Source organism: Mus musculus, chromosome 16 (genome assembly GCF_000001635.26).
Source record: "Mus musculus strain C57BL/6J chromosome 16, GRCm38.p6 C57BL/6J".
Classification (NCBI taxonomy): domain Eukaryota; kingdom Metazoa; phylum Chordata; class Mammalia; order Rodentia; family Muridae; genus Mus; species Mus musculus.
Window position 1 is genome coordinate 3,416,847 of NC_000082.6, and position 24,785 is coordinate 3,441,631.

Genomic DNA, 24,785 nt, shown 5'->3' on the forward strand with positions numbered 1-24,785 from the left:
GATGTCATTCAATAGAGGAATGGATACAGAAAATGTGTACATTTACCCAATGAAGTACTACTCAGCCATTAAAAATTATGAATTCATGAAATTTCTAGACAAATTGATGAGGCTAGAAAATATCATCCTAAGTGAGGTATCCCATTCACAAAAGAACACATTTGGTATGCACTCAATGATAAATGGATATTAGCCCAAAAGGTCAGAATACCCAAGATACAATTCACAGACCACATGAAGCTCAAGAAGAAGAAGTACTAAAGTGTGGGTGCTTTGGTCCTACTTAAAAGGAAGAAAAAGCTGGGCAGTGGTGGCACATACCTTTAATCTCAGCACTTGGGAGACAGAGGCAAGCAGATTTCTAAGTTTGAGGCCAGTCTGTTCTACAGAGTGAGTTCCAGGACAGTCAGGGCTACACAGAGAAACCCTGTCTCAAAAAATGAAAGAAGAAGAGAAAAGAAAAGAAAAAGAAAGAAAGGAAAAAGAAAGAAAAGAAAAGAAAAAGAAAGAAAAAAAAGAAAGAAAAGAAAAGAAGAAAGAAAGAAAAGAAAAAGAAAGAAGAGAAAAGAAAGGGGTACAAAATACAAAATACTCACGGGAATAAATATGGAGAAAGAGTGTAGAGCAGATACTGAAGGAAAGGCCCTCCAGTCCCACCTAGGAATTCATCCCATATATAGTCACCAAATCAGACACTATTGTAGATGCCAAGAAGTGCTTACTGAAAGGAGCCTGATACAGCTTTCTCCTGAGAGATCCTGCCAGAGCTTCACAAATACAGAGGCAGATGCTCACAGCCAACTATTGGACTGAGCACAGGATTCCCAATGGAGGAGTTAGAGAAAGGATTGAAGTAGCTGAGGGGGCTTGAAATCCCATAAGAAGAGCAACAATATCAACCAACCAGAGCTCCCAGAGCACCCAGGGACTAAGCCACCAACTATGGAGTACATGGCTCCAGCTGGGTATGTCCCATAGTATGGCCTTGTCAGGTATCGTTGTCAGGAGAGGTCCTTGTTTCTATGAAGGCTCAAAAGATATCCCAGTGTAGTGGAATGGAAGGCAGGGAGGCTGGGATGGGTGGTTGGTTGGAGGAACACCATCATAGAAGTATGGAAGGGGAAAATGGGGTATGGGGTTTCTAGGAAGGGAGAAACCGTGAAAGGGGATAACATTTGAAATGTAAATTTAAAAATCCAATAAAAATTCATCTGTAATAACAAAAAACCCAGAATAGCAAAAACTATTCTCAAAAATTAAAAAAAAAAATTTCTTGGAGAATTTCCTACTCTGATCTCAAGCTGTACCTCAATGCAATACTGATAAAAAGCTGCATGGTGTTGGTACAGAGGCAGATAAGTAAATCAATGTAATAGAATTGAAGACCCAGAAATAAATCCACACACATGATCTTTTACAAAGAAGCCAAAACCCTCCAGTGGTGGCGGGGGGCGGGGGGGGGGCACACAGCTTTATCAACAAATGGTGCTTGTTCAGCTGACAGTTGGCATGTAGAAGAATGCAAATTGATTCTTGTCCAAAGCTCAATTCAAAGTAGATCAAGGACCTCACATAAAACCAGATATGCTAAATCTAAGAGAAAAGAAATTGAGAAAGATCCTCAAAGGCATCTGCACATGGGAAAATTTCCTGAACAGAACATCAATGGCTCATCCTCTAAGATCAACAATTGACAAATGGAACTGCATAAATTTGAAAAGCTTCTGTAAGGCAAATGACACTGTCAATAGGACAAAATGGCAACATACATGTTTGAAAGACCTTGACCAAGCGTAAATCTGATTGAGAACTAATATCTAAAATATTCAAAGAACTCAAGAAGTTAGACTGCAGAAAATCAAATAACACTATTAATAAATGGGGTACAGAGTTACACAAAAATTCTCAACTGTGGATTGCTAAATTCTTAATGATGATCCTATAATAATTCCTAAAATTTTACTTGTAATTAATAAACTCTTTACAATAAGACTGCTATTATAATCCTTCTGATGTAAAAACTGCAATTTGAAATCTGCCAATGTCCGTGTGTCAGGAGTTAATTGCTTCTGAGATAGAAAGCAGGTATTTACAACTTAGAACAAATTCCACATTGTTATAAAACAATTAACTAAAGTCATAAAAAGAAACTAATGATTTATTGTAGGTGTAGGAACAAAGGATAAAATTTTGACTGTGTTTATCAATATAAACCTTCAATGGTAACTTAGTCACAAAATTATGATTTTTAATTCTTAATGACAGATAATGAATGTCTATCTGGAAAACTAGTCATAATGGATACATATTTAAGCATCTCTGTTGTAAACTCCTTAACTGATTTTTGAGTTGAATTTAAGTGTGAGCTCATGGTGAAATTTTTACCATGTGATCATATATTCTAAAAGATGTTTAAGTGCTGAGGACAAAGGGAGCAGAGAGAATTTTTTGGAGAGAATTTTTAGAGAACAACCACTGAGAAATAAAGATTAAAATCACTTTTCAAAGTGTCTCTTTTTCTTCCTGAGACATTCACTAGCAGACTGGGAGTTGTATAATTTCTCAGTCCAAGACTTGAAGTTCTGTGGAGAAGAGAACTAAGACTGCTTTCCTTAACTTCCCCTTGTTTTATAGCAGGTACCAAATCCAGTGGTTTTTAACCTCAGAATATGTAAGAAAATTATTAAATATTTTTAGAAGCAAGGAGCTTCTATATTCAGCATAGTTACAAAGGTTAAAAGTCAAGGGTTATAAGTCATCTGCCTATGTACAACACTGTCTTGCTTCAGTCCATTACAGGCCTAGCAGGCTCCAGGAAGGGACCTTTTTAATAGAGAACAAATTTTAAATAAACAACAGGGTGTGGTAGTGGTTGGCACCCTTAATCCTAGCACTATAGAAACAAAGGGATTATGATTTTCCTAATTTTGAGGCTATCCAGGGCTACACATTGAAATAATGTCTCAGCTGACAAAACATTGGCCGCACACAAAATAAGTAAATAAGTAAGTAACTAACTAAATAATTCCAACGACTAAACAAATATTTAAATAAAAAATTTAAAACTAAAAAGTGACTTTGCAATGGTGTTTAGACATTCATGTATGTGTTGTTTGAAAATTTTCAGCAACTTTTTCATGATGATGGTTGAGAACTCTGAAAATCCAGACCCTGAAGTAGGAAACAATGTAGTGGAGCACTGTGAAATCACAGTGGAATGCTATGACATCAGATTGGAGCACGGTGACACCAGAGTGGAGCACGATGACAGCACAGTGGAACAATGTGACAGCCCTGTGGACCACTGTGACTCCAGAGTGGAGCACAGTGACACCACAGTGTAGAACTGTGACACCAGATCTTGGTTCTGGGACTCCGCTGAACGTAGTCTGCACAGGTGAGAGTGTGCACTACAGAAGCTAACAGCTTCTGGGACAGGCAGGAGCCACAGAGCTTCTGAGGGAGTGCCCTTTTCGGCCTCCAGACATCTGGCCACCTTCCCGGCCAGAGGACAGGTGTCCGCCCGGCCCGGGAGGACTTTGCCTCAGGATAGGAGGAAGACATCTTGGTTCCGAGACTCCATCGAAAGTAGTCTGTACAGATGAGATTGTGGACTACAGAACCTAACAGCTTCTGTGACAGGCCAAAGCAACACAGCTTCTGAAAAAGGTCCTGTTTTGGGCCTTCATCTTCGGCCAGAAGGGAGGTCCGAACACCAGATATCTCTGCACCTTTCCTGTAAGAGGAGAGCTTGCCTGCAGAGAGTGCTCTGACCACTGAAACTCAGAGGAGAGAGCTAGTCTCCCATGTCTGCTGATAGAGGCTAACAGAATCACCAGAGGAACAATCTCTAAACAGAGACAACTATAACAACTAACTCCAGAGATTACCAGATGTTGAAAGGTAAACTTAGAATCTTACTAACTGAAAACAAGACCACGCACCATCATCAGAACCCAACACTCCCACTTCGCCCATTCCCGGGCACCACAACACACCCGAAAACCTAGACCCAGATTTAAAAGCATATCTCATGATGATGGTAGAGAACATCAAGAAGGACTTTAATAACTCACTTAAAGAATTACAGGAGAACACTGCTAAACAGGTAGAAGACCTTAAAGAGGAAGCACAAAAAATCCCTTAAAGAATTGCAGAAAAACACAACCAAAAGGGTGATGGAATTGAATAAAAATATCCAAGGCCTAAAAAGGGAAGTAGACAAAATAAAGAAAACCCAAAGTGAGGCAACGCTGGAGATAGAAACCCTAGAAAAGAAATCTGGAAGCATAGATGTGAGCATCAGCAAAAGAGTACAAGAGATGGAAGAGAGAATCTCAGGTGCAAAAGATTCCATAGAGAACATCGACACAACAATCAAAGAAAATGGAAAATGCAAAAAGATCCTAACTTAAAACATCCAGGAAATCCAGGACACAATGAGAACATCAAACCTACGGATAATAGGAGTAGATGAGAATGAAGATTTTCAACTCAAAGGGCCAGCAAATATCTTCAACAAAATTATAGAAGAAACCTTCCCAAACCTAAAGAAAGAGATGCCCATGAACATACAAGAAGCCTACAGAACTCCAAATAGACTGGACCAGAAAAGAAATTCCTTCCAACACATAATAATCAGAATAACAAATGCACTAAATAAGGATAAAATACTAAAAGCAGTAAGGGAAAATGTCAAGTAACATTTAAAGGTAAGCCTATCAGAATGACATCAGATTTTTCACCAGGGACTATGAAAGCCAGAAGAAAATGGACAGATAATATGCAGACAGTAAGAGAACACAAATGCCAGCCCAGGCTACTATACCCAGCCAAACTCTCAATTACCATAGATGGAGACCCAAAGTATTCCATGACAAAACCAAATTCACACATTATCTTTCTATGAGTCCAGCCCTTCAAAGGATAATAACAGAAAAAAACCAATACAAGGACACAATCCTCGTCCTAGAAAAAGCAAAAAGGTAATCCCTCAACAAACCTAAAAAAAGACAGCCACAAGAACAGAATGCCAACTCTAACAACAAAAATAATAGGAAGCAACAATTACTTTTCCTTAATATCTCTTAATATCAATGGACTCAATTCCCCAATAAAAAGACATAGACTAACAGACTGGCTACACAAACAGGACCCAACATTTTGCTGCTTACAGGAAACTCATCTCAGAGAAAACGATAGACACTACCTTAGAATGAAAGGCTGGAAAACAATTTTCCAAGCAAATGGTATGAAGAAACAACCTGGAGTAGCCATTCTAATATCTAATAAAATCGACTTCTAACCCAAAGTCATCAAAAAAGACAAGGAGGGGCACTTCATACTCATCAAAGGTAAAATAATCCAAGAGGAACTCTAAATTCTGAATATCTATGCTCCAAATACAAGGGCAGCCACATTCATTAAAGAAAATTTAGTAAAGCTCAAAGCACACATGGCACCTCACACAATAATAGTGGGAGACTTCAACACACCACTTTCATCAATGAACAGATCATGGAAACAGAAACTAAACAGGGACACAGTGAAACTAACAGAAGTTATGAAACAAATGGATCTAACAGATATCTACAGAACATTTTATCCTAAAACAAAAGGATATACCTTCTTCTCAGCACCTTATGGTACCTTCTCCAAAATTGACCACATAATTGATCACAAAACAAACCTCAACAGATAAAAAATATTGAAATTATCCCATGCATCCTATTATATCACCATGGACTAAGGCTGATCTTAAATAACAAAGTAAATAATAGAAAGCAAACATTCACGTGGAAACTGAACAACACAATTCTCAATGATACCTTGGTCAAGGAAGGAATAAAGAAAGAAATCAAGGACTTTTTGGAGTTTAATGAAAATAAAGCCACAACATACCCTATCTTATGGGACAGAATGAAAGCATTTCTAAGAGGAAAACTTATAGCTCTGAGTGCCTCCAAAAAGAAACTAGAGAGAGCACACATTACAAGCTTGACAACACACCTGAAAGCTCTAGAACAAAAGGAAGCAAATTCACCCAAGAGGAGTAGACAGCAGGAAATGATCAAACTCAGGGGCGAAATCAACCAAGTGGAAACAAGAAGAACTACTCAAAGAATTAACCAATCAAGGAGCTGGTTCTTTGAGAAAATCAACAAGATAGATAAACCCGTAGCCAGAATCACTAGAGGACACAGGGAAAGCATCCTAATTAACAAAATCAGAAATGAAAAGGGAGACATAACAACAGATCCTGAAGAAATCCAAAACACAATCAGATCCTTATACTGAACAAAACTGGAGAACCTGGATGAAACGGACAAGTTTGTAGACAGATACCAGGTACCAGAGTTAAATCAAGATCAGGTTAATAATTTAAACAGTCCTGTATCCCCTAAAGAAATAAAAGCAGTCATTAATAGTCTCCCAACCAAAAAAAGCCCAGGACCAAATGGGTTTAGTGCAGAGTTCTATCAGACCTTCAAAGAAGATCTAATCCCAGTACTTCACAAACTATTCCACAAAATAGAAACAGAAGGTACTCTACCCAACTCATTCTATGAAGCCACAATTACTCTGATACCTAAACCACAAAAAGACCCAACAAAGATAGAGAACTTCAGACCAATCTCCCTTATGAATATCGATGTGAAAATCATCAATAAAGTTCTAGGTAACTGAATCCAAGAACACATCAAAACAATCCATCCTGACCAAGTAGGTTTCATCCCAGGGATGCAGGGTTGGTTTAATATAAGGAAATCCATCAACATAATCCAGTTTATAAACAAACTCAAAGACAAAAACCACATGATCATCTCGTTAGATGTGGAGAAAGCATTTGACAAAATCTAACACCCATTCATAATAACAGTCATGAAAAGATCAGGAATTCAAGGCCCATACCTAACCATGATAAAAGCAATCTACGGCAAACCATTAGCCAACATCAAAGTAAATGGTGAGAAGCTGGAAGCAATCCCACTAAAATCAGGGACTAGACAAGGCTGTCCACTCTCTCCCTATCTATTCAACATTGTACTTGAAGTCTTAGCCAAATCAATTAGACAACAAAAGGAGATCAAGGGGATACAAACTGGAAAGGAAGAAGTCAAAATATCACTTTTTTTAAATGGTATGATAGTATATATAAGTGACCCTAAAAATTCCACCAGAGAACTCCTAAGCCTGATAAACAGCTTCAATGAAGTAGCTGGATATAAAATTAACTCAAACAAGTCAATGGCTTTTTTGTACACAAAGGATAAACAGGCTGAGAAAGAAATTAGGGAAACAACACCCTTCTCAATAGTCACAAATAATATAAAATATCTTGGTATGACTCTAACTAAGGAAGTGAAAAATCTGTATGATAAGAACTTCAAGTCTCTGAAGAAAGAAATTAAAGAAAATCTCAGAAGATGGAAAGATCTCCCATGCTCATGGATTGGCAGGATCAATATAATAAAAATGGCTATATTACCAAAAGCAATTTACAGATTCAATGCAATCCCCATCAAAATTCCAACTCAATTCTTCAACGAATTAGAAAGGGCAATCGGCAGATTCATCTGGAATAACAAAAAACCTTGGATAGCAAAAACTCTTCTCAAAGATAAAAGAACCTCTGGTGGAATCACCACGCCTGACCTAAAGCTGTTCTACAGAGCAATTGTGATCAAAACTTCATGGTACTGGTATAGTGACAGACAAGTAGACCAATGGAATAGAATTGAAGACCCAGAGATGAACCCACACACCTATGATCACTTGATCTTTGACAAGGGAGTTAAAACCATCCAGTGTAAAAAAAGAAAGCATTTTCAACAAATGGTGCTGGCACAACTGGCAGTTATCTTGTAGAAGAATGCGAATTGATGCATTCCTACCTCCTTGTACCAAGGTCAGATCTAACTGGATTAAGGAACTCCACATAAAACCAGAGAGAATGAAACTTAAAGAGGATAAAGTAGGGAAAATCCTCAAAGATATGGGTACAGGGGAAAAATTCCTGAATAGACAGCAATGCCTTTTGCTGTAAGATTGAGAGTCGATATATGGTACCTCATAAAGTTGCAAAGCTTCTGCAAGGCAAAAGACACCGGCAATAAGACAAAAAGACCACCAACAGATTGGGAAAGGATCTTTACCTATAATAAATCAGATAAGGGACTAATATCCAATATATATAAAGAAATCAAGAAGGTGGACTCCAGAAAATCAAATGACCCCATTAAAAAATGGGGCTCAGAGCTGAACAAAGAATTCTCACCTGAGGAATACCGAATGGCTGAGAAGCACCTGAAAAAATGTTCAACATCCTTAATCATCAGGGAAATGCAAATCAAAACAACCCTGAGATTCCACCTCACACCAGTCAGAATGGCTAAGATCAAAAATTCAGGTGACAGCAGATGCTGGCCAGGATGTGGCGAATGAGGAACACTCCTCCATTGTTGGTAGGATTGCAAGCTTGTACAACCACTCTGGAAATCAGTCTGGCGGTTCCTCAGAAAATGGACATAGTACTACCAGAGGATCCCACAATAGCTCTCCTGAGCATATATCCAGAAGAGGTCCCAACCGGTAAGAAGGACACATGTTCCACTAAGTTCATAGCAGCCTTATTTATAATAGCCAGAAGATGGAAAGAACCCAGATGCCCCTCAACAGAGGAATGGATACAGAAAATGTGGTACATTACACAATGGAGTACTACTCAGCTATTAAAAAGAATGAATTTATGAAATTCCTAGGCAAATGTATGGACCTGGAGGGCATCATCCTGAGTGAGGTAACCCAATCACAAAGGAACTCACACAATATGTACACACTAATAAGTGGATACTAGCCCAAAAACATGTTACAGAGTTTGACTGCCAGTTCAGATATTTGAATGCATAACAGTGCAGCTTTTAATACCTCATTAAGAAAAAAGTGTTTTTAGCCAGGCGGTGGTGGTGCACACCTTTGATCACAGTTCTCAGGAGGCAGAGGCAGGCAGATTTCTGAGGTCGAGGCAAGCCTGGTCTAGAGAGTGAGTTCCAGGACAGCCAAGGCTATACAGAGAAACCCTGTCTTGAATATATATATATGTGTGTGTGTGTATATACATATATATATTATATATACATATATATGTATGTATAAATATATATTATATATATTATATATTATATATATAAATATATATAAATGTGTATATATATATATATATATATAAGTTTTAAGTTTTATCTCTAATCCTTTATAAGTCTAGTTTCTGGAATAATAATTACAAAAAAATATTATTCCAATTTAGACAAATCTTTAAAGACCTGTTTTCCTGGGTTGGATCCTGCCACGTGTTATTTAGAATGACTCTAAACCTTAGTTACCAATTTTAAGCTAATGTTCTGTTAAAAGCAAAAAGCAGTTGGCCCCTTTAAGAGCTGCTTCTGTACATAATCAGCCTTTAGCAGGGCTTTTCAGCTGTACTTGGCTCCCAGCCATGGTGCAGTGTAACTTATACATTTCTGCTGTGCAAATTGAGACTGCCTTTTAAACAAGTTAAACTAAATCAAAGGATGGACAGCCAGCAGATAAAGTTTTAACCTTTTTTTTTTCAACATGAAACACAGAACAACAATCATTTAAACAACAAAACAAAAACACACATAAACTGACAGGCATATGTATAAATTGGCGTACCAAGGACAGACAATAGACAGAGAGAGAATAGAACTTAATATCTCAAGTGGGATCTTGACTTCAGAATCTGATGTAGTTGGCTAGAGGAATACAGGGTGCGGGCAGGTAGGAAAGGCTCAGGGTATACAGGTCCTTGACAGGTTAGACACTTTCAAGAGAAAAACCTGTTTCTCACAATCCTCTCTATTATAATTTTTTCAACATTAGATGCCATAGGTTGAGCATTTAAAGTCTCTAGTGACAATGAATTATTGTTATGACAAGTGACAACAAAAGCATGATATAAAGTGAGCTCATCCTATGGTTGGTCCCTCAACCAAGCAACTGACCTGGTTCAACAATAATGGGAGGTTTCCATTCTGGTTTAAGAATCTACTCCCTTGACTAGAAAATTTTTTCTGTAACAGGTCCTTAGTGATATTTTATTGTTCTCCCTCTTTGGTGGTTTGAATATGCTTGCCCAGGGGGTAGCATTACTACTTATTGAGTAGGTGTGTCCTTGTTGGATGAAGTGTGTCATTGTCAGGGCTTTGAAGCTCCACCATTGCGGAAGACACAGTCTGATCCTGGCTTTCTTTGGATGAAAATGTAGAACTCTCTACTTTTCCATACCATGTCTGCCTGGGTGCTGCCATGCTCCCACCTTGATGATAATGGATTAAACCTCTGAATCTGTAAGCCAATCCTAATTAAATTCTGTTTTTATAAGGGTTGCCTTGGTCATGGTGTCTCTTCACAACAATGAAGTCACTGACTAATACAAACCCTCTGAAAAAGTAACCCTAGGAATTGATTAGGAACAATCTCAGAGAGCACACCCTCCAACACCCCTCCCCCAGTACTTTTTGCCAAGGCAGGGGTGCCAGGAGCCATAGGCTCAGCCGTAGCCTTGTGGATATTTTCTAGATTACATAAACAATCCTGAGAGAACATTATTGGACCTAACAGTAAGAATGTTTGTGGGTAAAGAGGACACTATGACCGTTGTTTCCAGGAGCTGAAGATTGACACCTGAGCTTCAAAGAGCCTTCGGGGTCTTGTCCCCTGTCTTGGAGCCTCTTCTTGCTTATGCTTATATTGCTACTCTGGAAGAAAGTTTTTCAGAGCTTGATCACTATGATTGACTTGTTCTCATTCTTCCTGTCTCTTGTCCCTCCCACTCTCTCTCTCTCTACTGCCCTGGGCCCCCACTGATTATTCCTGCAAGTCCAGACAAACTTGCGTCCAGCGTGTGCTTCTGGGTTTGGGGTCTGAGAGAGACCACTCTTTGCATTGGGTCACCCCTTTGTCAAAATGTGGGTGGTTTGCACTGGACCTTCACTCATCAGGTGGTGAGTGAAGATCTACACAGGGTTGCTGCTTCATTAGGAAGTGAGTTAAGACCCACAAAGAGACTGCCACAGTGTCGCCCACACTGTGAGACTGATTCGAGAAAGGTAGAAAGAGTGGCTAGACTATGGGATAAGCATTAAGTAAGCATGAATTATTTTTAAAGGGATCTCAAGGAATCCTTCAAGACAAAAAGAATAGGGTTAAGAAAATTTGTTCAAAGCCAAGAACTGCTCCAGATGGGAGGAATAGGATTTAAAATAAAAGAAATAAAATATAATAAAACAAAATAAAATAAATAAAAAGAGTAAAAAAACCTAGAAAAACAAAATAACAGATGTTAGAAAAATTCTTAGCTCAAGGACATTTATGTTGTTTTTAAATCCCAGAAGTCGGAATGGTGAATATATAAATGAAACAATTTGACAAGTTGAGGAGTAATTAGGAAAGTTTGAAAAGTTGGGCACTGGGGAACAACTATTCAGGAGTTACCACTATGCCTATTCTCCCTTCTCTGTCAGAATTCTGAGGAGATAAAGACTTTGAACAGGAGAGAGAGAAAGATAGAGAGAATATGTTTCAGAAAAGCAGTTATCCCCTGTTTGGGCCCTTTTAGCAAAAGAGAACAAAAATAGAAATAAGCTATTTCAGAACTCTCCTAGGGACAGGAGGAAATTGGGAGATGCCCTGCTTCCTCTCTGGCTCCTATGGAGATATTCTCAGTACTGGTTAGGATATCTGGGTCCCTTTGAGATATTAAGTTCTATTCTCTCTCTGTCTATTGTCTGTCCTTGTTATACCAATTTGTCCATATGTCTGTCAATTTATGTTTGTTTTTGTTTTGTTGTTTGAATGATTGTTGTCCTGTGTTTCATGTTGAAAAAAATGGTTAAAACTTTATCTGCAGGGTGTCCATCCTTTGATTTAGTTTAACTTGTTTAAAAGGCAGTCTCAATTTGTACAGCAGAAACTGATAAGTTACACTGCACCATGGCTGGGAGGTAAGTAGAGCTGAAAAAGTCCTCCTAGAGGCTGATTATCTACACGAGCAGCTCTTAAAGGGGCCAACAGCTTCTTGCTTTTAAGAGAACATTAGCTTAAAATTGGTAAATAAGGGTTAGAGTCATTCTAAACAACACGTGGCATGAGCCAACCCAGGAAAACAGGTCTTTATAGACACTTGTAAATTGGGATAATATTTTGTGTAATTATTATTCCAGAAACTAGACTTGTAAAGAATAAGAGTTTATATATACAGTCTTTCTTTTTTTTTTGAGACAGGGTTTCTCTGTATAGCCCTGGCTCTCCTGGAACTCACTCTCTAGAATAGGCTGGCCTCGAACTCAGAAATCTGCCTGCCTCTGCTTCCCAAGTGCTGGGATTAAAGGTGTGTACCTCCACCACCCTGCTTAAAACAATATTTTATTAATGAGGTATTAAAAGCTGCACTGTCGGGTTCCGGGACTTGGCAGAAAGTAGTCTGCACAGGTGAGAGTGTGGACTACAGAAGCTAACAGCTTCTGGGACAGGCAAGAGCCACAGAGCTTCTGAGGCAGCACCATTTTCGGGCTCCAGACATCCAGCCACCTTCCCGGCCAAAGGACAGGTGTCTGCCCGGCCTGGGAGGATTTTGCCTCAGAATCCTCGGGAGCCATCTTGGTTCTGGACTGCGCAGAAAGTAGTCTGCACAGGTGAGAGTGTGGACTACAGAAGCTAACAGCTGCTGAGACCGGCGAGAACCACAGAGCTTCTGAGACAGCACCATTTTCGGGTTCCAGACATGCGGCCACCTTCCCGGCCAGAGGACAGGTGTCCACCCGGCCCGGGAAGACTTTGCCTCGGGAATCACGGGAGCCATCTTGGTTCCGGGACTCCACAGAAAGTAGTCTGCACAGGTGAGAGTGTGGACTACTGAAACAACAGCTTCTGTGACAGCCAAAGCAACACAGATTCTGGGAAAGGTCCTGTTTTGGGCCTTCATCTTCGGCCAGGAGGAGATCCAAATGCCAAATAACCGTGCACCTTCCCTGTAAGAGGAGAGCTTGCCTGCAGAGATTGCTCTGACCACTGAAACTCAGAGGAGAGAGCTAGTCTCCAAGGTCTGCTGATAGAGGGTAACAAAATCACCAAAAGAACAATCTCTAAACAGAGACAACTATAACAACTAACTCTAGAGATTACCATATGACGAAAGGTAAACATAAGAATCTTACTAACAGAAACCAAGATCACTCACCTGTTGCAGCCGGCCAGCAGCTCGCAACGTGAACAGTTTGACTGAGATGGCCACTTGAGCTAAGGGAGGAACTAGACGGGGAGAAAGAAGAAATGGAGCCAAGACAAGTTCATCCTGTTCAAAGCTCAATTTTACTAGTTCCGACATTCAGTTATAAAGGAAGGGGGAGGGAACCCGATTCCTGCCAACTGGTCTCGGGGTCCAGTAGCAGGGTGAACACGTGTGTGGCTCCAAGCAGCAAAGCAGCAGGTTCCAGCAGTGGGCATGGCAGAATGATTGAGCGGGAAGCTCCACCCCTGAGCAGCAGGTTTCAGGCTGGGGGAGGGGAGACTACATCTCCTCCCATTTGTTAACAAAAAAATAAAAAAAAAAAAAAGAGAAGGGCTGGCCTGAGGCAAAAAACTTATTTATGTTCAATAGTTCTGCCTGAATTTTTAGGGCTAAAGAAAAAAACTGCTTCCGTGGGATTCCCTAACTTTTCTTACGGTAAACTGTATCTGGCTAAGACTGTACTTTCTATCCTAGTGAACAACAGAAGGGCCCTGAGCTGTAGGCTCTGACTTTATAATGCTAATTAGTATTGAAGGTAACTTCCTAGTTGAATTTTAAGTAGGGCTGAAAGAAAGATGAAATTTCAAGACCTGTAAGTCATATAAAGTACTCAGAAATTGCTGGTTCTTTGTGAGCCTAGAGGCTGCCTGGGGCTAAGAAAAGAGAAAAACAAACCTGGGTATGCCCCGTAGTTAAAACATTCCTGGGAACATCTTGACCATAAGATAAAGGAAATGTAAAGACATAACAGGGCTATCTGAACTGAGTCCACAACTCACAGAACTCTGACACCCTGCACATACATGTAATTTTCTGTTAATGTTTGAATAAGCCAATAGTGTGTTGCTATGCTGAATTCCACACCCCTAACCCCCTTACCCCATAAAAACCCCTAGCTTTCGAGCCTTGTGGCCGGCATCCGTTATCTCCTGTGTGGGATACATGTCGGTCTGGAGCTCCGTAATTAAACGTCCTCATGTAATTACAACAAGATGGGTCCTCCTGTTTCTTTGGGTGCTCTCACACTCCAGAGACTAGAGTGGGGGGTCCCCCGAAAGGGGGTCTTACAGGGCGTTAGAACCCTGGCTAAGTTTGACTGAACAAATTTGAAATATACTTTATTAAGAATAACACTGAGTTGATATTTTTCCGCATTTTTGGATGACAGGCGGGAAACAGGGAGAAAGGGGGTGACGACTGGCTCCATAGTACAAGGCCAATTGGCTTTTTATTTTGGGGTGGGAGGCAGTGAAGACAGTACGGTCTCCAACCTCTCTCCCCTGTATTAATTAAGTTAAATAAGGCAACGCTTAACTGAGGTGATCAAATGATTTTCTCATCCGTAGATGAGTGGGCTTTTAACCTTGGCTTGGGTGGACATTGACCCGATTTCTCCCGTGGGTGTATTAACAACCCACACCTGTGGCTCTTGGTATCTTCTGGGGAGCGGGAGGCAGAGCCTTAGGTTTTTTTTGTTTGTTTTTTAGCTGGAATTTAGTTAGCAACCTCCATTTTAAACTGGGTATAACCCTCAGGAAACTCAGAAATGGTCAAGCTGGACCTTCTCCTGTAGTAGTTCTCTGAACCAAGCGATACCCATACTGAATTCGTACGATCATGAACCAGTATGCACAGTTCTGAGTACTGTGCAGCTCCTAAAGGAGAATTGTCAACCTCAGATTTAGCAAGGCCTAGACAAGAATTATGTCATTAGTAACACCACGATTTGTGGCTAAAATAGGAGCTGAGAGTCGTTCCTCCTCATCCCTGTTATTCCCATAGCCTGAGGAACTAAGGACACCTTGCAGTAATGGCAAGGGTGAAAAGCCAGAGGCCAGCTAAGGGACTAAGCCCATCTATCAGAATAAAAGCCAATCTCTATTAATATTAGAAATATCTACTTTTTTAGCCCTCTTGGTAAACCTAATTTTTAACTCAGACTGAAAGCCACGTGTTGGAATGTCCTGGAACTGAAGATAACAGCTGCCACCTATGCTCTCTAGGGGGGCGGGGATCCACACCTGCTGGTCCGGCTGGAGAATGTTGATTAACCTGCTTGAAAAACAAAATCTCGACAGTGAGAAAGTAGGAAAGCAGAAATTTTTTGGGGGGGGAGTTCAGGTACTTTATTTAAATGCAAATAGTAAAGCTGAGGTTAATCTCTAGCCTCCTGTCGGGTAGCAGGCCCAGAGAGTAGCAGGAAAACAGCTTTTCTGGGAGCTTTTGTTCCCAGCTGAATTCTAAACACAAGAGGAATTTTAGTCTTCAGAATGATACTTACGAGAAGAGTCAGAATCTGTGTTCATCTGATGAATTAATCTTTCTGGCAGCCACCGCGCTCCATCTTCATCTCGTGAAAAAACACAAACCGAGCCTCTTCCCCCAATTAGAACCAGATCTGGACCCTTCCATTCGTTAGTCAGGGGGTCCTTCCATTTTACCAATGTATAAGAATTAGAAGTAACTGGATGCCAATGGCGATCTGCTGCAGACTGACCTTTAATATCAGTTTGCAAAAAATTTAGGACAAATAAGGTGAAGGCAAGGTGGGCCTTTGGTGACCTTGGGGGATATGCTCTGAATTAACTTTGCTAGGTAATTTAGAATATAGGAATCTCTAACATTGGACTGAATAATAGACCAGTCTAAGATTGAGTTAGAATGACTGGTCACACTGAAGAAAAGGGAAAAATCATTATGACTTTATTAAATGACTAATTTTACTAAGTCTGAATATACAGTCTCTGATGTACTATTGCCATAAAGTTAAAAGGCTAGAAGCTAGTCTAAACTGGAAAAAATGACAAGCAAGGATGGATCTAAAACATGAATTTAATTTAGTTTTTTAGCCATTTTAATTAGGACACTGAATCAACTTACCTGCCAGCTCAGCACATGAATTACTAATATGTTTCTGCAGTGTTCTCTGGAGAGAACCTGTTTTTCCCTTTCCTAATAAGGTAGCTGTTTTAGGATTAATCTATAAGCCAATAAGTAGATCCTTTTAAGATACTATAAAGCATTTATTAAATTTTTGACATTTAAATTTTTCATTTTGAAAATAAAGGCATGATTTAAATAGTGTGCATGGGAATGCACTAAATAGTATGTATGGGGATACAATTTCTCCCTTTTTTGTCTTTTAAGAAGTTAAACTTTAAAATTTCACAATTTTAAATACTTGGCTGTAAAGGGGCAGTGACTAATTGCACTTTCAATAATTTTTTTAAGGAGCAGTTGTAACTAGAAAGCTTGAAAAGTTATTAAGAGTCACATGTGCATAATTTATTTATTAACTAGAAATATGTATAAGTAATTGTAAATTTGAGAATTAATAGTGTCTGAGGGATGAACAATTTAAGCAATTATGAGCTCAGAGATATAGTATTGACTATTAATATACAAATTAAGGTTTGGTTGTTCAGCATTTTAAAGCACCATCTACAGCACACAACTAGATTATTTGTGCTGGAACAGGGGCAATTGTGTGTCTTAAGACTCCACCCCACAGCAGCTAGTTGGGCCCACGTGGGCCATCGATCGGCTGGGAGGATGAGAAAAGTGACTTTTCAATAATGTTTTTTTTTTTTTTTTTGGCCAAAGAATTGTTTTGGGCACAACCAATTTTTAATTACCAATTAATAACAATTATAAAAGCTTTTTTATTTTTTGTAAAACCTTTTGTAGTAAACTAAAACCCTAAGTAATAAAAGGATATTGTCTTTGAATCTCTTGGGTGAGAGCAAGGATTTAAGGTAAACTTCCCTTGAGAAGCATTAGTTAATAAAATACTTCCCACTTAGGAAATAATATACACTGAAAGATTAAAACTCTTGGCTTCTTGTATAGAAGCGGAAACAATAAAAATTTTTCTTACATAATGTAAAGCTATATTGGCCATACCTAGAGGCAAAATTTTCTAGTAATTACCAGTTCACTAGAAGTAAAACTCTTTGAATTTAAGCATTATTCTAAACATCTGAATAGATCTGCAACACTGGTAAAAAGAAATTTTCTTGAACACAGGGAAAAACTTTCTCAGGCACTGTTTTCAAAACACAAGAAGGCCACAAGCCGCTCTGGGGCTGCCCAGAGCCCTGTATTGACTCAAACGTAAAATACTTTTTAATCTGAGCATCTTGGCCCTCCTGTAATAAGGACCAATTCTAGAGGAACAATGTAACCGTCTACGCCTCTAATTTTTGATACTCTATCTTAAGATGACTTACAGTTAAAACGTTCTTCACAACTTCAGTGTTGTGAAAAAATTGCCCTTACTGCAGTTTTTTGTTTTAGATCTTATCTTAAAATTTACTGTTTAGGATAGGAACCACATTAATTATTATTTAAACTAGAAAGATCTTTAGAGACCCAGCCTCTTGGGCTGCCTTATGCCACATGTCAGAAAGACTCCAAACTTGAGTTATCAAATTTAACACTAACCATCTGTAGCAATGTAATAATTATTAATCTTAACCAACAACTTATGAGCTGAATGTGAAGACATGCAGAGCACATTATCAATAAAAAGGAACCAAATGAAGCAATTAATTTTAGATCAATCAGAGAATATTAATTTTTGTAGCTACAATCATAGAATAAAAAACACTTTACCATTGTCAAACACATTAATCATGAACCATTTATCAGCTTTTTTACTCCGAAACTAAGAGGCTGTTTCTTCTTCCTTGAACCATGGGCTACAGCTATCTATCTTACCTAAAAAAAATTTCTTACTAATTGTACTTCAAGCCTTACTCCTCTGGCCTGAAACAACTCCTGAAAACTAAGGGCAACCGCCTGATCCATGACTTTAAACCCTTTCTTCTTCCACCTAAGCAGCTTCCTAAAAAGCTGCGGCTGACCCACCTGTTTCCGATTTTAATTCCGATTAACACGCTGCTGACCCAAGCAGAACCAGCATTGGGTTAGCACTGATTTAAGCTTAATTCGTATCCTACTGCATCCTCAGCAACACTTTACAAAACTGAAATTTTAAGCTAGCGCTAGCATGTGTACCTGTCTGTTGCTCTGGTGCCTGATACAAAGATCCTTTCCTGTGGAGCTCCACACCAGCAGCATTTCTCTTAGCATCCCTCTGCCATTCTTCAGGTCCCAGTGCTGGCGCCAAAATGTTGCAGCCGGCCAGCAGCTCGCAACGTGAACAGTTTGACTGAGATGGCCACTCGAGCTAAGGGAGGAACTAGACGGGGAGAAAGAAGAAACGGAGCCAAGACAAGTTCATCCTTTTCAAAGCTCAATTTTATTAGTTCCGACATTCAGTTATAAAGGAAGGGGTAGGGAACCTGATTCCCGCCATCTGGTCTCGGGGTCCAGTAGCAGGGTTAACACGTGTGTGGCTCCAAGCAGCAAAGCAGCAGGTTCCAGCAGTGGGCATGGCAGAACGATTGAGCGGGAAGCTCCACCCCTGAGCAAGCAGGTTTCAGGCTGCGGGAGGAAAGACTACACTCACCATCTTCAGCACCCAGCACTCCCACTTCGCCCAGTCCAGGGCACCTCAACACACCAGAAAAGCTAGACCGGGAATTAAAAGCATATCTCATGATGATGGTAAAGGACATCAAGAAGGACTTTAATAACTCACTTAAAGAAATACAGGAGAACATTGCTAAACAGGTAGAAGACATTAAAGAGGAAGCACAAAAATCCCTTAAAGAATTGCAGAAAAACACAACCAAACAGGTGATGGAATTGAATAAAACCATCCAAAACCTAAAAAGGGAAGTAGACACAATAAAGAAAACCCAAAGTGAGGCAACACTGGAGATAGAAACCCTAGGAAAGAAATCTGGAAACATAGATGCGAGCATCAGCAACAGAATACAAGAGATGGAAGAGAGAATCTCAGGTGCAGAAGATTCCATAGAGAATATCGGCACAACAATCAAAGAAAATGCAAAATGCAAAAAGATTCTAACTCAAAACATCCAGGAAATCCAGGACACAATGAGAAGACAAAACCTACGGATAATAGGAGTGGATGAGAATGAAGATTTTCAACTCAAAGGACCAGCAAATATCTTCAAGAAAATTATAAAAGAAAACTTTCCAAATCTAAAGAAAGAGATGAACATGAACATACAAGAAGCCTATAGAACTCCAAATAGAATGGACCAGAAAATAAATTCCTCCCGACACATAATAATCAGAACAACAAATGCACCAAATAAAGATAGAACACTAAAAGCAGTAAGGGGAAAAGGTCAAGTAACATATAAAGGCAAGCCTATCAGAATTACACCAGATTTTTCACCAGAGACTATGAAAGCCAGAAGAGCCTGGACAGATGTGATACAGACACTAAGAGAACACAAATGCCAGCCCAGGCTACTATACCCGGCCAAACTCTCAATTACCATAGATGGAGAAACCAAAGTATTCCATGACAAAACCAAATTAACACATTATCTTTTCACGAATACAGCCCTTCAAAGAATAATAACAGGAAAAAAAAATACAAGGCCGGAAACCACGCCCTAGAAAAAGCAAGAAAGTAATCACTCACCAAACCTAAAAGAAGACAGCCACAAGAACAGAATGCCAACTCTAACAACAAAACAACAGGAAGCAACAATTACTTTTCCTTAATATCTCTTAATATCAATGGACTCAATTCCCCAATAAAAAGACATAGACTAACAGACTGGCTACACAAACAGGACCCAACATTTTGCTGCTTACAGGAAACTCATCTCAGAGAAAAAGATAGACACTACCTCAGAATGAAAGGCTAGAAAACAATTTTCCAACAAATGGTATGAAGAAACAAGCTGGAGGAGCCATTCTAATATCTAATAAAATCGACTTCCAACTTAAAGTCATCAAAAAAGACAAGGAGGGGCACTTCATACTCATCAAAGTTAAAATCCTCCAAGAGGAACTCTAAATTCTGAATATCTATGCTCCAAATACAAGGGCAGCCAGATTCATTAAAGAAACTTTAGTAAAGCTCAAAGCACAAATTGCACCTCACACAATAATAGTGGGAGACTTCAACACACCACTTTCACCAATGGACAGATCATGGAAAAAGAAACTAAACAGGGACACAGTGAAACTAACAGAAGTTATGAAACAAATGGATCTGACAGATATCTAAAGAACATTTTATCCTAAAACAAAAGGATATACCTTCTTCTCAGCACCTCATGGTACCTTCTCCAAAATTGACCACATAATTGGTCACAAAACAAGCCTCAACAGATACAAAAATATTGAAATTGTCCCATGCATCCTATCAGATCACCATGGATTAAGGCTGATCTTTAATAACAAAATAAATAATAGAAAACCAACATTCAAGTGGAAAATGAACAACACACTTCTCAATGATACCTTGGTCAAGGAAGGAATAAAGAAAGAAATTAAGGACTTCTTGGAGTTTAATGAAAATGAAGCCACAACATACCCAAACTTACGGGACACAATGTAAGCATATATAGGAGGAAAACTCATAGCTCTGAGTGCCTCCAAAAAGAAACTAGAGAGAGCACACATTAGCAGCTTGACAACACACCTAAAAGCTCTACAACAAAAGGAAGCAAATTCACCCAAGTGGAGTAGACAGCAGGAAATAATGAAACTCAGGGGCAAAATTAACCCAGTGGAAACAAGAAGAACATTCAAAGAATCAACCAAACGAGGAGCTGGTTCTTTGAGAAAACAAGATAGATAAACCCTTAGCCAGACTCACTAGAGGGCAGAGGGAAAGCATCCTATTTAACAAAATCAGAAATAAAAAGGGAGACATAACAGCAGATCCTGAAGAAATCCGAAACACCATCAGATCCTTCTACAAAAGGCCATACTCAACAAAACTGGAGAACCTGGATGAAATGGACAAGTTTCTAGACAGATACCGGGTACCAAAGTTAAATCAAGATCAGGTTAATGATCTAAACAGTCCGATATCCCCTAAAGAAATACAAGCAGTCATTAAACCAAACAAAGCCCAGGACCAGATGGGTTTAGTGCAGAGTTCTATCAGACCTTCAAAGAAGATCTAATCCCAGTTATTCACAAACTATTCCACAAAATAGAAACAAAAGGTACTCTACTCAACTCATTCTATGAAGCCACTATTACTCTGATACCTAAACCACAAAAAGACCCAACAAAGATAAAGAACTTCAGAACAATTTCCATTATAAATATCAATGCAAAAATCCTCAATAAAGTTCTCTCTAACTGAATCCAAGAATACATCAAAACAATCATCCATCCTGACCCAGTATATTTCATCCCAGGGATGCAGGAATGGTTCAATATACAGAAATCCATCAAGGTAATCCAATATATAAACAAACTCAAAGACAAAAACCACATGATCATCTCGTTAGATGCTGAGAAAGCATTTGAAAAAATTCAACACCCATTCATAATAAAAGTCTTGGAAAGATCAGGAATTCAAGGCCCATACCTAACCATGATAAAAGCAATCTACAGCAAACCAGTAGCCAACATCAAAGTAAATGGTGAGAAGCTGGAAGCAATCCCACTAAAATCAGGGACTAGACAAGGCTGTCCACTCTCTCCCTATCTATTCAACATTGTACTTGAAGTCCTAGCCAGAGCAATTAGACAACAAAAGGAGATAAAGAGGATACAAATTTGAAAGGAAGAAGTCAAAATATCACTTTTTGCAGATGATATGATAGTATATATAAGTGACCCTAAAAATTCCACCAGAGAACTCCTAAGCCTGATAAACAGCTTCAGTGAAGTAGCTGGATATAAAATTAACTCAAACAAGTCAATGGCCTTTCTCTACACAAAGGATAAACAGGCTGAGAAAGAAATTAGGGAAACAACACCCTTCTCAATAGTCACAAATAATATAAAATACCTTGGTATGACTCTAACTAAGGAAATGAAAGATCTGTATGATAAGAACTTCAAGTCTGTTAAGAAAGAAAGTAAAGAAAATCTCAGAAGATGGAAAGATCTCCCATGCTCATGGATTGGCAGGATCAATAGAGTAAAACTGGCCATCTTGCTAAAAGCAATCTAGAGATTCAATGCAATCCCCAACAAAATTCCAACTCAATTCTTCAACGAATTAGAAAGGGTAATCGGCAGATTCGTCTGGAATAACAAAAAACCTAGGATAGCAAAAACTCTTCTAAAGGATAAAAGAACCTCTGGTGGAATCACCATGCCTGACCTAAAGCTGTACTGCAGAGCAATTGTGATCAAAACTTCATGGTACTGGTATAGTGACAGACAAGTAGACCAATGGAACAGAATTGAAAACGCAGAGATGAACTCACACACCTATGGTCACTTGATCTTTGACAAGGGATCTGAAACAATTCAAAGGAAAAAAGACAGCATTTTCAACAAATGGTGCTGTCACAACTGGCAGTTTTCATGTAGAAGGATGCGAATTGATCCATTTCTATCTCCTTGTACTAAGGTCAAATCTAAGTGGATTAAGGAACTCCACATAAAACCAGAGACACTGAAACTTATAGAGGAGAAAGTAGGGAAAAGCCTCGAAGATATGAGTATAGGGGAAAAATTCCTGAATAGAACAGCAATGGCTTGTGCTGTAAGATCAAGAATCGATAAATGGGACCTCATAAAATAGCAAAGCTTCTGCAAGGCAAAAGACACCGTCAATAAGACAAAAAGACCACCAACAGACTGGGAAAGGATCTTTACCTATCCCAAATCGGATAGGGGGCTAATATCCAATATATATAAAGAACTCAAGAAGGTGGACTCCAGAAAATCAAATAACCCCATTAAAAAATGGGGCTCAGAGCTGAACAAATAATTCTCACCTGAGGAATACCGAATGGCAGAGAAGCACCTGAAAAAATGTTCAACATCCTTAATCATCAGGGAAATACAAATTAAAACAACCCTGAGATTCCACCTCACACCAGTCAGAATGGTTAAGATCAAAAATTCAGGTGACAGAAGATGCTGGCAAGGATGTGGAGAAAGAGGAACACTCCTCCATTGTTAGTGGGATTGCAAGCTTGTACAACAACTCTGGAAATCAGTCTGGCGGTTCCTCAGAAAATGGACATAGTACTACTGGAGGATCCCGCAATACCTCTCCTGGGCATATATCCAGAAGATGTCCCAACTGGTAAGAAGGACACATGCTCCACTATGTTCATAGCAGCCTTATTTATAATAGATAGAAGCTGGAAAGAACCCAGATGCCCCTCAAAAGAGCAATGGATACAGAAAATTTTGTACATTTACACAATGTAGTACTACTCAGCTATTAAAAAGAATGAATTTATGTAATTCCTAGGCAAATGGATGGACCTGGAGGGCATCATCTTCAGTGAGGTAAACCAATCCCAAAGGAACTCACACAATATGTACTCACTGATAAGTGGACATTAGCCCAGAAACTTAGGATACCCAAGATATAAGATACAATTTGCTAAACACATGAAACTCAAGAAGAACGAAGACCAAGGTGTGGACACTTTGCCCCTTCTTAGAAATGGGAACAAAACACCCATGGAAGGAGTTACAGAGACAAAATTTGGAGCTGTGACGAAAGGATGGACCATCTAGTGATTGCCATATCCAGGGATCCATCCCATAATCAGCTTCCAAATGCTGACACCATTGCATACACTAGCAAGATTTTGCTGAAAGGACCCACATATAGCTGTCTCTTGTGAGACTATGCCAGGGCCTAGCAAATACAGAAGTGGATGATCACAGTCAGCTATTGGATGGATCACAGGCCCCCCAATGGAGGAGGTAGAGAAAGTACCCAAGGAGCTAAAGGGAACTGCAACCCTATAGGTGGAACAACATTATGAACTAACCAGTACAATGGAGCTCTTGTCTCTAGCTGCATATGTATTAAAAGATGGCCTAGTTGGCCATCACTGGAAAGAGAGGTCTATTGGACTTGCAAACTTTATATGCCCAAGTACAGGGGAATGCCAGGGCCAAAAAGGGGAGTGGATGGGTAGGGGAGTGGGGGTGGGTATGTGGGACTTTTTGGATAGCATTGGAAATGTAAACGAGGAAAATACCTAATTAAAAAATTTTTTTAAAAGCTGCACTGTCTTGCATTCATATATAAAGAACTGGCAGGCAAACTTCGTAAAGTGAAGGTGATGATTTTGGTATTGATTTTAAAGAGAATAGATTGTTTAAAATTGGGTTTTGCTTTACAAAATTATGGATATATTGTAATATTGCAAAAGAAACTTTAAAAATATGGTTAAAATTGTCACTGTTCCATTGACTGCAGTTTTCAGTTTGATTGCAAGCTCAGGATTTTTAATTCACCCATATATTGTAATTACGATGATTATAAGACTTTATCTTATGAGAAAACTAATGCAGCTCCCTGAAGCCATCCAGCCATACAAAGCAAAGACAGACTTATCTGGATATATTCATCTTTGTGTAGAAATTGGACTCTCATACAATCAGTTTCTCTAAGGTTGCTGCCTTGCAGTGGACT